Source organism: Macaca mulatta, chromosome 11, assembly GCF_049350105.2.
Source record: "Macaca mulatta isolate MMU2019108-1 chromosome 11, T2T-MMU8v2.0, whole genome shotgun sequence".
In the NCBI taxonomy this organism is placed as follows: domain Eukaryota; kingdom Metazoa; phylum Chordata; class Mammalia; order Primates; family Cercopithecidae; genus Macaca; species Macaca mulatta.
In genome coordinates, this window is record NC_133416.1 from 118,756,621 (window position 1) to 118,772,763 (window position 16,143).

Below are 16,143 nucleotides of genomic sequence, written 5' to 3' on the forward strand. Positions count from 1 at the left end.
TTTAACAAAACACTAATATCCAGGACTCTATGCTTTCAATAGTTGCCGAATATGAAATTCAAGTGTCACTTAAAATGTCAGTCAAATTAATATAAAGAAATTTACATGCTGAATGTGGTAGCTCATGCTTGTAATCCCAGGACTTTGGGAGGCTGAGGCAGGAGGATTACTTGAGTGCAGGAGTTTGAGATCAGTCTGGGCAACAAAGCAAGACCCCGTTTCTACAAAAAATAAAAAATTAGCCATGTGTGGTGGCACAAGCCTGTGGTCCCCGCTACTCGGTAGGGAGAGGTGGGAGGATCACTTGAGCCCAGGAGGTCAAGACTGCAGTGAGCTGTGATCATGCCACTGCACTCCAGCATGGGTGACAGAGCAAAACCCTGTCTCAAAAAATAAGTAACTAAATAATAATAATACAGAAGGGAGAAATCAATGGGGTTGTAAATCAAACAAGAATGGTATGAGCTCATAACTATTAAAGCTGGGTGATAGGTGTTCAGGGGTTCACTTTACCATTCTACTTTCAAACAATTTCCCTTAAAAAAAAAAAGAAAAGAAAAAAAACCCACCTTCTGATGTGATACAATAGGATAGACCTAATCAAGTTTACGGATCTACTACCAGTTTACGAGAAACATTAAGATGGAAGGATATATTAACTGATACCATGAGGTTACTCACAGTTTAAATCCAGAATGTAGTAAATGCAACATAAAAAATGACAGTTTTTCTTTTTTTTTTTTTTTTTTTATTTTCTGAGACAGAGTCTCACTCTGTTGCCAGGCTGGAGTGCAGTAGCACAATTTGGCTCACTGCAACCTCCGCCTCCTGGGTTCAAGCGATTCTCCTGCCTCAGCCTCCAAGTAGCTATGACTACAGGCGAGCGCCACCATGCCCAGATATTTTTGTATTTTTAGTAGAGACAGGGTTTCACCATGTTGGCCAGGATGGTCTCGATCTCTTAACCTTGTGGTCCACTCGTCTCAGCCTCCCAAAGTGCTGGGATTACAGGCATGAGCTACCACGCCCGGCCAAAAATGACAGTTTAACAAATAAATCGGCCGGGCGCGGTGGCTCAAGCCTGTAATCCCAGCACTTTGGGAGGCCGAGACAGGTGGATCACGAGGTCAGGAGATCGAGACCATCCTGGCTAACACGGTGAAACCCCGTCTCTACAAAAAAATACAAAAAACTAGCCGGGCGATGTGGCGGACGCCTGTAGTCCCAGCTACTCGGGAGGCTGAGGCAGGAGAATGGCGTGAACCCGGGAGGCGGAGCTTGCAGTGAGCTGAGATCTGGCCACTGCACTCCAGCCTGGGCGACAGAGCGAGACTCCATCTCAAAAAAAAAAAAAAAAAAACAAAAAAAAACAACAACAACAAATAAATCACGTAGTACAAAAACACCATAGGAGGAGAACTTATAAATTTTAAAATACATATAAAAGCAATACATAAGCTGGGCGTCATGGCTCAGGCCTGTAATCCCAGCACTTTGGAAAGCCGAGGTGGGTGGATCACAAGGTCAGGAGTTCGAGACCAGCCTGACCAACATGGTGAAACCCCGTTTCTACTAAAAACACAAAAATTAGCTGGGCGTGGTGGCACGCACCTGTAATCCCAGATACTTGGGGAGGCTGAGACAGGAGAATCACTTTAACCTGGGAAGTGGAGGTTCCAGTGAGCCAAGATTAGGCCACTGAACTCCAGCCTGGGCGACAGAGCGAGACTCCATCTCAAAAAAAAAAAAAACAACTTAATGCGCTTAAAATTGTTGAAATGGTGTATTACATATATTGTACCAAAATTTAGGAGAAAAAAACTCACAACCTCTTCCCAAAGAAATTTCATTTGCAACAAGGTATGAAAGAGTTCATGATGCTTTCAAAGGCACTTGGTAGGAGGAGATTGGTAGAATCACTGGAGATAAGTGCTAAATTGTAGCTTGCCAAAACTAGGGAAAGAGAGCTGGGAGGACTCCTCCGTGGATCAGAACAAATTTAAAACACTGATCTCAGAAACTATCCCTTCAAAGAAGCTAAAATTTGATCAGATCAGTCTGTGGAGCAGTTTATGCCCCAAAGCATCACTGAAAAACAATGCAGGCCCTCCACATCTGAGGATCTCACACCCTCAGATTCAACCACTCGAGATGAAAAACACTTAAAAATAAATACGATAAAAACAAACACATAAAAAATATATAACAACTATTTACCTAGTATTTACACCATATTAGGTACTACAAGTAATCTAAAAATGACAAAGTATACAGGAGGATGTGCACAGGTATATGCAAATACTGTGCCATTTTATGAGGGACTAGAGCATCCATAAATTTTTATATCCAACAGGGGGGTCCTGGGACCAATCCCCCAAGGACACCAAGAAATGACTCTATAGCATCATCTAGTAATTAGTGTAGCTTAACAGCTGGGTACAGTCGGGAAAAGAGACAAAGCCATGCCAAAATCACTGTGATTCCAGAATGATGGTAGGCATACCCAAGGCTGCATCCCAAGAAAAGCAGCATCAGATGCGTCACACTGTACGGGGAGGGAAGAAGGATAGAACACTAAAATCATTCAGCCAGTCATTAGACAAATAACCAAATAACAGTAACAACCACCCCCCCCAACCATAGGCTAATGAGGACCAGTATCCAGAGTTACTACATTATTCAAAATGTCCAGTTTTCAACAAAAAATGACAAGACAAGCTAAGACACAGGAAAGTATAACCCCACCCACTGGAAAAAAAAGTAGGCAATAGAAATTGCTTGTATAACCAGATGTCTGATTTAGTAAGAACTTCAAAAGTGGTCACTATAAACAGGTTTAAAGAACGAAAGAAAACCATAATTAATGCAGTAAAAGAAGGTATGATTGGCCAGGCACAGTGACTCATGCCTGTAATCCCAGCACGCTGGAAGGTCAAGGTGGGCTGATCACAAGGTCAGGAGATCGAGACCATCTTGGCTAACACGGTGAAACCCAGTCTCTACTAAAAATACAAAAATTAGCTGGGTGTGGTGACATGCACCTGTTGTCCCAGCTACTTGGGAGGCTGAGGCAGGAGAATCGCTTGAATCCACGAAGCAGAGGTTGCAGGGAGCCAAGATCCAGCCTGGATGACAGAGCAAGACTCCATCCAAAAAAAAAAAAAAGATATGATTATCATATTGCATCAAATAAAGAATATTAATAAAGAGAAATTATTTTAAAGAAACCAAATGGAAGTCAAGTTGAAAATACAGTAACTAAAATGAAAAATTCACTAGAGAACTAAACAGATTTGAACTGACGAAATAACAATTTTGCAGACTGAGACAGATTATGCAATCCAAAGAACAGAGGGAATAAAGTATGAATAAAAATGAACAGTCTCGGTCGGGTGCAGAGGCTCACGCCTGTAATCCTAGCACCTTGGGAGGCCAAGACGGGTGGATCACGAGGTCAGGAGATGGAGACCATCCTGGCTAACATGGTGAAACCTCATCTCTACTAAAAACACAAAAACAAAATTAGCCAGGCGTGGTGGTGGGCACCTGTAGCCCCAGCTACTTGGGAGGCTAAGGCAGGAGAATGGTGTGAAAACAGGAAGCGGAGCTTGCAGTGAGTCGAGATCACGCCACTGCACTCCAGCCTGGGCAACAGAGCGAGACTCTGCCTTCAAAGAAAAAAAAAAAAGAACAGTCTCTGGCCGGGCATGGTGGCTCACGCCTTAATCCCAGCACTTTGGAAGGCCAAGGCAGGTGGATCACCTGAGGTCAGGAGTTCAAGACCAGCCTGGCCAACATGTTGAAACTCCATCATTACTAAAAATACAAAAACTTAGCCAGGTGTGGTAGCAGACGCCTGTAATCCCAACTATTCAGGAGGCTGAGGCAGGAGAACTGTTGAACCCAGGAGGTGGAGGTTGCAGTGAGCCAAGGTCGTGCCACTGCACTCCAGCCTGGGCAACAGAGCGAGACTCTGCCTCAAAAGAAAAAAAAAAAAAAGAACAGTCTCTGGTCGGGCATGGTGGCTCATGCCTTAATCCCAGCACTTTGGGAGGCCAAGGCAGGTGGATCACCTGAGGTCAGGAGTTCAAGACCAGCCTGGCCAACATGCTGAAACTCCATCATTACTAAAAATACAAAAACAGCCAGGTGTGGTAGCGGACGCCTGTAATCCCAACTATTCGGGAGGCTGAGGCAGGAGAACTGTTGAACCCAGGAGGTGGAGGTTGCAGTGAGCCAAGGTCGTGCCACTGCACTCCAGCCTGGGCAACAAGAGCAAAACTCCATCTCAAAAAAAAAAAAAAAAAAAAAAAAAAAAAAAAAAATCATAAAAAATGCTACATTAGCAAATATTCACTTGGCCAGGCGCAGTGGCTCACATCTGTAATCCCAGCACTTCAAGAGGCCAAGGCAGGTGGATCACCTAAGGTCAGGAGTTCTAGACCAGCCTGACCAACATGGAGAAATCTCATCTCTACTAAAAATACAAAATTAGCCGGGCGAGGTGGCACATGCTTGTAATCCCAGCTACTCAGGAGGCTGACGCAGAATTGCTTGAACCTGGTGGGGCAGAGGTTGCAATGAGCTGAGATTGCGCCACTGCACTCCAGCCTGGGCAATAAGAGGGAAACTCCGTCTCAAAAAAAAAAAAATGTACACAGAGTGATGGAAGAAAGGGGCATCACCACTTGGTAACACCATAGTAAATAACTGTTTCAGGCAAAGTGTTCATAGACGCTAAATATAGTAAGGGAAAGTAGAAACAGAGTATTTATATAACCACAAAGTAACTCCCCACAAGATACTGATGAAATGACAAAGTGAAAAATAACTTTATAGTGAAGAAACTTAGTAGACACAACCCTAACCAAGTGATCAAAGTTAACAACCCCAGTAATGGGACAAATATATATAATGCACTTTCTGATATCATGCAATGAGAAAAACACACAAATCATTTCTGTTGTATTCCTGCCAAAAATAAATATCTGAATCTAATGATAAGGAAACCTAAAATAAACCCTAATTGAGAGACAGTCTACAAAATAACCTATAATCTTCAAAAGTGTCAAGTCATAAAAGACAAAGGAACTGCTATGGATTAAAGGAGACCAAAGATACACGATAACTGAAGGTAACAATCCTGGATTGGTTCTTGGACAGGGGGAGTAAATATATATATTCTACATATATATAGGTACATATATATGTAAAATACAGATATATAGAATACATACATATGTACACATAGCGCATATACATATATGTAGAATATATGTATTTACTGGTTCTCGGACCAGAAAAAAATGTTGATTTGTTGACTGTTTTAAAGGACATTAGAAGAAAAGGTCTGTAAACAGCATAACAGTTTGACACATATTAATCTCCTTAAACTGTACTGTGGTTTTGAAATAGAATGCCCTTGTTATTAGGAAATACAATTTGAAGTATTTAGGGCTAAAGAAGCATCATGTCTCTCATATGTTTAATAAGGTAATTTTTATTTTACATTAAACCTTATATATACAAATACCAATAAAGAGAAAACGTAAAGGTGAATATGGTAAAATGTTACTTGAAGAATGTAGGTGAAATATATGAGAATTATTTGTAGTATCTTTGCAATTTTTCTAAAAGTCTAAAATTATGTGTAAGCAAAATATTTTTAATTGGAAACTGTAAGTGATATGACTTGTTAACTCTACTTAGTGCACTGTCCAACACATTTTTTAAGTAATAATACTTAATCCTACTCAGCCTTGAAACTCAAATGCCATCTTTTCAGGAAGCCTTCCTTAGATTATCTCAATCAAATACACAATGCTGTTTTCAACTCTCCAGTTTAGATCTGTATTATAATTACCAGTGTATCTGTCATATGCCCACTACTCAGGACCATCACCTGACCGTATTATGCTTCTGTGAAAATCAGAAAATGATGCCTCTTCCAGGGGGTCATAGCCTCACATTAGGGAAAACAGTGTGGTTGGCAAGCACTGTCTTTGTGAAAATTAAAAGGAGGCACCAGAAGCACATAGATATAGCCACAAAGGCACATTGTGTGGCCAAAGAAACAACTTGATTTCAACATCCATTTACACTTGGTCAGGAACTCTTGGACAAATGAAAACCTGAACAACCAAGCTTGGCGAAAAGTATCTTTCTACCACTACCAAAATTAGCAGAGGAATCATGCCTCATATGATATACACTCAGTAAATATCCAATGAATTAACAGCCCAATCAGAACAGGGGAAAGAAAAAAAGAAGAAAGTTAAAAACTTTCCATTTCAGGCCAGGCGTGGTGGTTCACGCCTGTAATCCCAGCACTTTGGGAGGCTGAAGCGGGTGGATCACGAAGTCAGGAGATTGAGACCATCCTGGGTAACATAGTGAAACCCCGTCTCTACTAAAAAAACAAAAAATTAGCCGGGCGTGGTGGCAGATGCCTGTAGTCCCAGCTACTTGGGAGGCTGAGGTAGGAGAATGGCGTGAACCCAAGAGGCAGAGCTTGCAGTGAGCCGAGATCATGCCACTGCACTCCAGCCTGGGCGACAGAGTGAGACTTCATCTCAAAAAAACCCCCACAACTTTCCATTTCAAAGCAATCAATCTTTAAGTCAGGGGTCAGGAAACTACAGCCCACAACCTGTTTTGGTCTGGCTTCTGGACTAAGAATGATTTTTAAGTTATTCAAGAGTTGCTTATGGTAAAAGGAATTTGAGGGGAAATGGAAGAAAAAAAATAGTAAGGATTGTTTAAAGAAAAAAGGATATGCAACAGAGAAGTTATATGGCCTTAAAGCCTAAAATACTTATTATCTGAGACTTTACATAAAAAGTTTGCCCATCCTTGCACTGAAGAAAAAAAAAAAAAAGAAACCATAGCTGCAACAGCAACACAACAATTAAAAATCAAGCAGAGCCAGGTGCAGTAGTGCAGCCTGTAGTCTCAGCTACTCACAAGGCTCAGATGAGAGGATCGCTTGAGCCCAGGAATTAAAGGCCAGTCTGGGCAACATTACAAGACCCTTTTTTTAAAAAAATGAAAGATAAAGTTGTTTATTATTTTACATGAATCAGTATTTACTACTTCTGCATGGGGGCATTTCTGGTAAAGACTGGAAAACCTGCTAGACAAACTCTGTAAGAGCTGTAACACTCTAGTACTTCTTTTCTCTTTTGTAGAGACAGGGTCGCACTACATTGCCCAAGCTGGTCTCCAGCTCCTGAACTCACGTGATCCTCCTACCTCAGCCTCCCAAAGTGCTGGGATTACAGGCATGAGCCACCATGCCTAGCCTCCAGTACTTACTTCTAAAATAAACTGCTGGATAGCATTAAATTATTTTCATGGAAATTTTATGCACACACAAGTAAGAAATGTCATGAAAGTCCCCATGTTCTCATTTAAGTAATGCTTCATGGCCGGGCGCGGTGGCTCAAGCCTGTAATCCCAGCACTTTGGGAGGCCGAGACGGGCGGATCACAAGGTTAGGAGATCGACACCATCCTGGCTAACAGGATGAAACCCCGTCTCTACTAAAAAATACAGAAAGCTAGCCGGGCGAGGTGGCGGGCGCCTGTAGTCTCAGCTACTCGGGAGGCTGAGGCAGGAGAATGGCATGAACCCGAGAGACGGAGCTTGCAGTGAGCTGAGATCCTGCCACTGCACTCCAGCCTGGGCGACAGAGCGAGACTCCGTCTCAAAAAAAAAAAAAAAAAAAGTAATGCTTCATATTAAAATTTGAGGTTGATCCACCTACTGAAGAAAAAACGGTATTTTACTAGTGTACATATGATGGCAATACATGCACACCTCATTTTATTCTGCTTTGCTTTATTGAAATTCACAGATGCTGCATTTTTGACAAGCTGAAAGTCTGTGGAAACCTAGAGTCGGGCAAGTCCATTAGTGCCGTATTTCCAGTAACATGTGCCTTCTTTGCGACTGTGCCACATTTTCATAAATCTCACAATATTATCAAACTTTGCCCAATTGTAACACTTTACAATTGTACCTGTTAGAATACAGATTGTATTTTACAATAATTGTAAATAATAATTTACAATTATTATTGTATCTGTTATAGTAATCTCTAATCTGCAATCAGTAATCGTTGACATTACCCTGATTTGTTTTAAGGCACCACAAACTGTCCATATAAGACAGCAATCTTAATAAATGCTGTGTGTTATGACTACTCCACGAACCAGCAGTCAGCTTGTCTCTCTCCTTTCTCCTCGTGCCTCTCTATTCCCTGAGACTCAACAATATTGAAATTAGGTCAATTAGGCCAGGCGTAGTGGCTCACACATATAATCCCAGCACTTTGGGAGGCCAAGGCAGGTGGATCACTTGAGGCCAGGAGTTCAAGACCAGCCTGGCCCACATCGTGAAACCCCATCTCTACTAAAAATACAAAAATTAGCCAGAAGTGGTGGTGGGCGCCTGTAATCCCAGCTACTCCCAAGTCACTTGAGCCCAAGAGGCGGAGGTTGCAGTGAGCTGAGATCATGCCACCGCACTCCAGTATGGACAACAGAGAGTGAGATGCTGCCTCAAAAAGAAGGGGAGGGGGCCGGGCGTGGTGGCTCACACCTGTAATCCCAGCACTTTGGGAGGCCGAGGCGGGCGGATCACGAGGTCAGGAGATCGAGACCACCCTGGCTAACAGAGTGAAACCCCGTCTCTACTAAAAATACAAAAACTTAGCTGGGCATGGTGGCGGGCACCTGTAGTCCCAGCTACTCGGGAGGCTGAGGCAGAAGAATGGTGTGAACCCGGGAGGCAGAGCTTACAGTGAGCTGAGATGGCGTCACTGCACTCCAGCCTGGGGGACAGAGCGAGACTCCGTCTCAAAAAAAGGGGGGCGGAGGGGAGGAGAGAAAGAGAGAAAGAGAGACAGAGAGAGAGAGGGACAGAAAGAGAGAGGGAGAAAGAGAAAGAGAGAAAGACAGAAAGATATTCTGTAAGGTTACTGTTGCCATTCATAGTCATTCTCTGATGGATCTGGGCAAAATAAATTGAAAACTTTCTGAAAAGTATTCACCATTCTAGATGCCATGGAAAATGCCATCCATGAGCATGGGAGGAGGTTAAAACATCAATATTAGCAGAGTTTTAGAGGAAATTGTTTGTTTGTTTGTTTGTTTTTTTAAAGGTGGAGTTTCGCTCCTGTTGCCCAGGCTGGAGTGCAACCTCCGCCTCTCAGGTTTAAGCGATTCTCCTGCCTCAGTCTCCCGAGTAGCTGGGATTATAGGTTCCCGCCACCATGCCTGCCTAATTTTTGTATTCTTAGTAGAGACGGGGTTTCATGACGTTTGTCTGACTGGTCTTGAACTCCTAACTTCAGCTGATCTGCCCTCCTTGGCCTCCCAAAGTACTGGGATTACAGACGTGAGCCACTGTGCCCAGCCAGGAAATTGCTTATAATCCTCATGAATGATTTTGCGGGGTTCAAGACGTCAGTAGAGCAAGTAACCGCAGATATGGTAAAAAAAAAAAAGCAAGAGAACTAAAATTAGAAGTGGGGTCAGAAGATATAACTGAATTGCTGCAATCTCATGATAAAACTTGAATAGATGAGGAGTTGCTTCTTATGGATAAGCAAAGAAAGTGGTTTCTTAAGATGGAATCTACACCTGTTGAAGCTGCTGTGAGCACTGTTGAAATGACAACAAGATTATTAACATTCCAGAAACAGGCCAGGTGCGGTGGCTCACGCTTGTAATCCCAGCACTTCGGGAGGTTGGGGCAGGCAAATCACGAAGTCAGGAGTTCAAGACCAGCTTCACCAATATGGTGAAACCCCATTTCTACTAAAAATACAAAAATTAGCCTGGCATGGTGGCATGTGCCTGTAGTCCCAGCTACTCAGGAGGCTGAGGCAGGAGAATCACTTGAACCCAGAAGGCAGAGGTTGCAGTAAGCTGAGATTTCGCCATTGCACTCCAGCCTGGGAGACAGAGCGAGACCCCATCTCAAAAAAAAAAAAAAAAAAAAAAAAGAACTTGAGGTCAGGAATTCAAGACCAGCCTGGCCAACATGGTGAAACCCCATCTCTACTAAAAAGACAAAAATTAGCTGGGTATGGTGGCGTGCACTCGTGGCTCCAGCTACTCGAGAGGCTGACACAGGAGAATCGCTTGAACTTGGGAGGCAGAGGTTGCAGTGCGCCGAGATTGTGCCATTGCACTCTAGCCTACGCAACAGACTCTGTCTCAAAAAATAAACGTACATTTTCATATGTTTGTCTGTCTTATTCACTGTGTTAATTAACAAGCAAAACAATATATACAAACAATCTAATGCATCCTGATAACTGACAAACATTAAATAATCTAAGAATAAAATTACCTTCCATTATTGTTTCAACAACTGGGGGAGGCCAGACGTAGTGGTTCACACCTGTAATTCCAGCACTTTGGGAGGCTAAGGCAGGTGGATTGCCTGAGGTCAGGAGTTCAAGACCAGCCTTGCCAACATGATGAAATCCCCTCTCTACTAAAAATACAAAAATTAGCCGGGCGTGGTGGCACACGCGTGTAATCCCAGCTACTTGGGAGGCTGAGGCAGGACAATCGCTTGAACCCGGGAGGCGGAGGTTGCTGTAAGCCAATATTATGACAATGTACTCCAGCCTGAGTGACACGGCAAGACTCCATCTCAAAAAAAAACCAAACAAAAAAAAAATTGGGGGGAAAAAACGCTGCAATTTCTACTGGTGCTGTCACCATACAATATAAGTATAGAGCTTCATGTCTTTTTATTTTTCACCATTCTGCTCATCCATCACCATTTTTCAACACTACTCCTCTATATGTCCTTCAGTAGTTTCTAATGCTATTTCAACAAGGTCTGGGTAACAGATTTTTTTATATAATCAAAATATTTCATTGATCCAGGTTTCTAGAATCACACTGGTTGTATAGAAGTAACTAATTTTCTTTGGCATAAGGGTACTACATACCTCTAACCCCCTTCCAGTAAAACTGTAAGAATGCTCTTCCCTCCAGCTATTCACACGGTTGCCCCTTTCTTGTTAGTTACCAACTTAAATGTCACCTCCTGAGAGAGGCCTTCTCAAACTATCCCATCTACAGCAGCTCCCCAACTACTATTATGTCTACCTGCTTTAATACTTAAGTAACTAATATTTAGTACATCAATTAGACAATTAACTAAAATCTAGAAATCAAGTTCCACCTCTCAAGGTTAACTCACTTAGATGAGTCATTTTGTTCTTCCCATTTCAGGCTTCTTGTTGTTGCTGTTTAAATTATTATTAGAAAGGGAAATCCTATACCACTTATTGAATATTTTCTCCCTAAAAAGATGAGTCAAATGAAGTGGCAGCAGGGGGTGGGCCATGACAACCCAAACATAGTAAAGCTAGAGGTTTTTTGTTTTTTTTAAGCAAACTGAGGTGGGAAGGCAACTCTAAATTCACACAGAACTGCCAGATTATAATCATTTAGGATCATTGTTTCAAAACAATTACCATTCACACAAGAACTAATATCAGCATTAATTGCTTGGGTTCAAATTCCGACCCCATCACTTCTCAGCTCTGTGGCCTTAATCCTGTGACTTCAGCTCTCCGTGTTTCAATTTCAACATCTACGAAATGAAGATAAAAATAGTACCTTCTCAAAAGAAAAAAAAATAGTATCTTCTCATAAGGTTGTGGAAATTAAGTAATATTCCATACAGACAGCATAGCTTAAAACAGTGCCTGGTACGTTAAGTGCTTAATAACTGCTAGCTAATATAATTATTTTCCTCATATTCCAGCATAAACTAGAGTAGTAAAGGAGAAAAAAAGGCCAGTTGCAGTGGCTCACACCTGCAATCCCTCTGGGAGGTCAAGGTGAGTCCAGGAGTTTAAGACCAGCCTGGGCAACATGGCGAAACCTCGTCTCTACAGAAAAATTTAAAAATTAGGCAGATGTGGTGGATCATGCCTACAGTCCCAGTTATTTGGGAGCTGAGGTGGGAGGATCACTAAGCCCAGAATGTCGAGGCTACAGTGAACCAGGATCACACCACTGAACTCCAGCCTGAGTGACGGAGCAAGACCCTGTCTTAAAACACCACCACCACCACCACCCACACCCTCTTTATATGAAGTTTTACCCCTTCAGTGCCTTTACCCCTTGAGTCCCTCTAGAGAAAGGGATAAGAGGCTTAGTCATGAAGCCATGAACAATTAGATCTACCTAGACACACCAAAAAATCCAAACAACTCCAGTAGAAAAGGATCTTAGGGCTCTAGTCCCATGCTGTCCAACAGAACTTTGTGCAATGATGAAAATGTCCTATGTCATGTTCTCCAATATTGTAGCCATTAGGCATATGTGGCAGCTAAGCACTTGAAATGTGGCTAGTATGGCTGAGGAACTGAAATATTTAAATTTTACTCAACATAATTTTAAATTTAAAGAACCATGTGTGGAAGTAGCCACAGTACTGGACAGTGCCCATTCCCATTTTCTCAAGTTCTCCAGATAGCAAGCCACCCACCTTCCACGGCATTCATATCACCTCTGACTTACACACCAACAATGCTTCCTGACAGGAAACTCAAGTCTCTCCCAATGATCTACCCATTGCTCATAAATGTATCCCTTCCTGGAGGCCACAAAACAACTGTATTCCCCTTCAAAAGACTATCAGTGGAGGAGAGGAGAGTATAGCTGACACAAGGTTGGCCATTTACTGATAATTGCTAAAGCTGAGTGACAGGTACATAAGATTCATCCAACTGTTCTCTTTTTAAATACATTGAAATTTTTTATTTTAAAAACCTTATTAGTGTTTACTTCAAGCTCATTTCATTTTCTAACTGAAACATATTCTTTCAAATTTGTTTCCTTACTTTTAGTGAGGACCCCCTCCAATTCTTTTATCACACTATGAACCAAATTTTTTCTACATACACCAAGTATATAGCATCCCCGTGGTTTAGCACAAACTCTTCCCTGCCTGAACTTCCTCCTCTCTTACATGGCCTCACTGAAAACTGCTTATCATCCTTGAAGATCCTTCTCAACTCTCACCATTTTGAAGCCCTTTTTCTTCACTGCCCACCCATGGCAGTCCCCTCCCAGTGCTACCAGTTTAAACTATCTGCACACCTGCCTTCTCTACATTGGGTAACCTGGAAGCACAGATAATGTTTCATTCATCTTTGTCTCTGTACTAGTCTGACAGCGTCAACTGTGTAATGAATTAATGAATATACAAACTCAATGAAATGCTAAACTGCATCCATTCATACTGTACTACCCCAAGCCCATCAATACCACTTTTCAACCTTAACTTGCTGGTGTAGTTACTACTGGTTTCCAAACACGCTAATAAGAACAGCTAAAAGTTACTGAGCACTTATTATTTGCCAGACACTGATTTAAGCGTGTTACACGTTTAATTCATTTAATCCTCTTCCATCCCCTTTTTACAGGGGAAGAAACTTAAGCTAAGTGAAAATAACTCGCCTTACATCACCAAATATGAAGCAGCAGGGATGCGAATACTAGTTGTAAAGTCCCTGCTCCTGTGTACAATAAAGAAGTCAAATCATAACGATCTCAAACACAAGCTTCCAATCCCAAAATTCAGATTTGGGAAAAGGAATTAGGATGCGAAATAGGAATACTGACCTGTAAAAAGAAAAAATAACTTTAGGCATTCTCCATAAAACAGTGTGAGGGAAAATGATAATCTTTTTATTCTTGTAATTTATAGTAAGCTACTATTGAATAAGAAAGCTAACTTGTACCAGACAAGGTTAAGTTCTACAGGAACTTTTTTTTTTTTTTTTTTGAGACGGAGTCTCGCTCTGTAGCCCAGGCTGGAGTGCAGTGGCCAGATCTCAGCTCACTGCAAGCTCCGCCTCCTGGGTTCCCGCCATTCTCCTGCCTCAGCCTCCCGAGTAGCTGGGACCACAGGCGCCGCCACCTCTCCCGGCTAATTTTTTGTGTTTTTAGTAGAGACGGGGTTTCACCGTGTTAGCCAGGATGGTCTCGATCTCCTGACCTTGTGATCCGCCCGTCTCGGCCTCCCAAAGTGCTGGGATTACAGGCTTGAGCCACCGCGCCCAGCCAGGAACTCTTTTTTAATTATTAGAATTAGTTTCATGGAAGATTTGGGCTAGATCTTAAAGGGTAAGTATGAGGATCTCGAATGGCAGAACAAGGATGGAGAAGCAAGCAAGAGGCAGACGCTGGGCACTGAACCTCCACAAGCAGTGAGGAAGGAGACCATCTTGATTTAAATGGAGGTCTTATTTTTGAAGAGTTAATGGGAAACATGATCAGAAAGGTAAAATGGAGTTCTACCAGGGGTCAGCAAATGCCCATGGGCCTATGGCCTATTTTTATATGGCTTAAAGCTCAGAACATTTTTTACACTGTAAAGAGCTTTTAGGTCAGGCGCGGTGGCTCACGCCTGTAATCCCAGTACTTTGGGAAGTGGAGGTGGGCAGATTACCTGAGATCAGGAGACTAGCCTGGCCAACATGGCAAAACCCCATCTTTACTAAAAATACAAAAATTAGCCGGGCATGGTAGCATGCACCTGTAATCCCAGCTACTCAGGAAGCTGAGACAGGAGAATCGCCTGACCCCAGGAGGCAGAGGCTGCAGTGAGTCAAGATTGTACCACTGCACTCCAGCTTGGGCAACAGAGCAAGATACTGTCTCCAAAAAAAAAAGAGCTTTTAAAGTATGTAAAGAAAAACATGCAAACACTCACAAAAAGGGGACTATATATGGCCTGCAAAGCCTAAAATATTAACTATCGGGCTGGGCACGGTGGTTCACACCTGTAATCCCAGCACTTTGGGAGGCTGAGGCAGGTGGATCATCTGAGGTCAGGAGTTTGAGACCAGCCTGACCAAAATGGTGAATCAACCCCATCTCTATTAAATACAAAAAAAAATCAGTCGAGCATGGTGGCACATGCCTATAACCCCAGCTACTTGAGAGGCTGAGGCAGGAGAATCGCTTGAACCCGGGAGGCAGAGGCTGCAGTGGGCCAAGATGGCACCAATGCACTCCAGCCTAGGCAACAAGAGCAAAACTCCATCTCAAAACAACACAAAACAAAACAAAACACAAATTTACTATCTGGCCCTTTATGAAGTTTGCCAGGCCTTGGATTAGGTCATAGAAAGCTGTGGAGAAGACTCCCTCAGGCTTGGGAATAGGGTGATTTTTAAGCAGAGGGGTTACCCAACACAAGTAGAGTTGAAGCCTAACAGCAAAAGGTAGGCTAGGCTAAACCCATGGATAAAATCAATGTATCGTAGTAATTAACAATAAAATGTACAACCACCTGATATTATTGTTTGGCCCAAATAAATAACAGTATAGCCAGGAATTTGCATAAAGCCACAAAGGAAAGAAATTATTTCCTCAACTATTACATTCATTCCCTCTGGAAGACTAACACGTACTGCTGAAGTCTTGTTCAGTGTCCTTCTAGCCCCAGACTTTGCAGCCTACCAAAATGGACTGAGACAGGGAAAGCATGGGCAAGTGAGTTCCATACTCTAATTTTCCTACAAAAACATCCTAAGTGGTGTGTGGGTTCTTAGATCAAGTCGCAAACACATTCACAGCCCATGATATCGTACAACACTACTTTTAGTTCAAATTAATTATGAGTAACAATGGACTATCTGCCAAAATAGGCAGCTGCAGAAAACTAACCATCATTTATGATGCTGTTTCCAAATTTCAAAATTAAAAAAAAAAAAAAAAAGAATTATAAATAAACTTTTTGACTGAAACTCACTGGCAGAGAACTGCCAGGACTAAAGCATGGTTGACAGAAGAAATTTTATGGTGGACAATATTGACTGGATTGTTTTCTTCATTGTTTTTTTTTGAGATGGAGTCTTGCTTTGTCGCCCAGGCTGGAGTGCAATGGAGCAATCTCAGCTCACTGCAACCTTCACCTCCCAGGTTCAAGCGATTCTCCTTGCCTCAGTCTGCCAAGTAGCTGAGATTACAGGTGCCTGCCACCACGCCTGGCTAATTTTTTTGTATTTTTAGTAGAGATGGGGTTTAGTCATGTTGGCCAGGCTGGTCTCAAATTCCTGACCTCAGGTGATCCACCCGCCTCAGCCCCTCGAAG

At 42.5% G+C, this 16,143-nt stretch overlaps 1 protein-coding gene, 2 long non-coding RNA genes and 1 other non-coding gene across 53 annotated transcripts in view; 1 reads left to right on the forward strand and 3 right to left on the reverse strand.

Annotated features, from left to right (window-relative positions):
• ATXN2 (ataxin 2) overlaps window positions 1-16,143 on the reverse strand; it is a 151,754-nt gene that overhangs the window by 108,321 nt on the left and 27,290 nt on the right. The gene's annotated exons all lie outside the window — the stretch shown is intronic.
• LOC144333102 (uncharacterized) lies at window positions 111-3,144 on the reverse strand. Its single transcript, XR_013401460.1, has 3 exons — window positions 3,042-3,144; window positions 2,504-2,545; window positions 111-221 (listed from the first exon to the last, which is right to left on the reverse strand). It is a non-coding gene; the product is annotated as an uncharacterized LOC144333102 (long non-coding RNA).
• LOC144333082 (uncharacterized) overlaps window positions 226-16,143 on the forward strand; it is a 31,829-nt gene continuing 15,911 nt past the window's right edge. The window contains exons 1-2 of the long non-coding RNA XR_013401434.1: window positions 226-927; window positions 1,250-1,507. This is a non-coding gene — a long non-coding RNA (uncharacterized LOC144333082). The remainder of the gene's footprint in view (window positions 928-1,249; window positions 1,508-16,143) is intronic.
• On the reverse strand, window positions 7,101-7,163 carry LOC114671166 (U7 small nuclear RNA). Its single transcript, XR_003721055.1, has one exon. It is a non-coding gene; the product is annotated as a U7 small nuclear RNA (small nuclear RNA).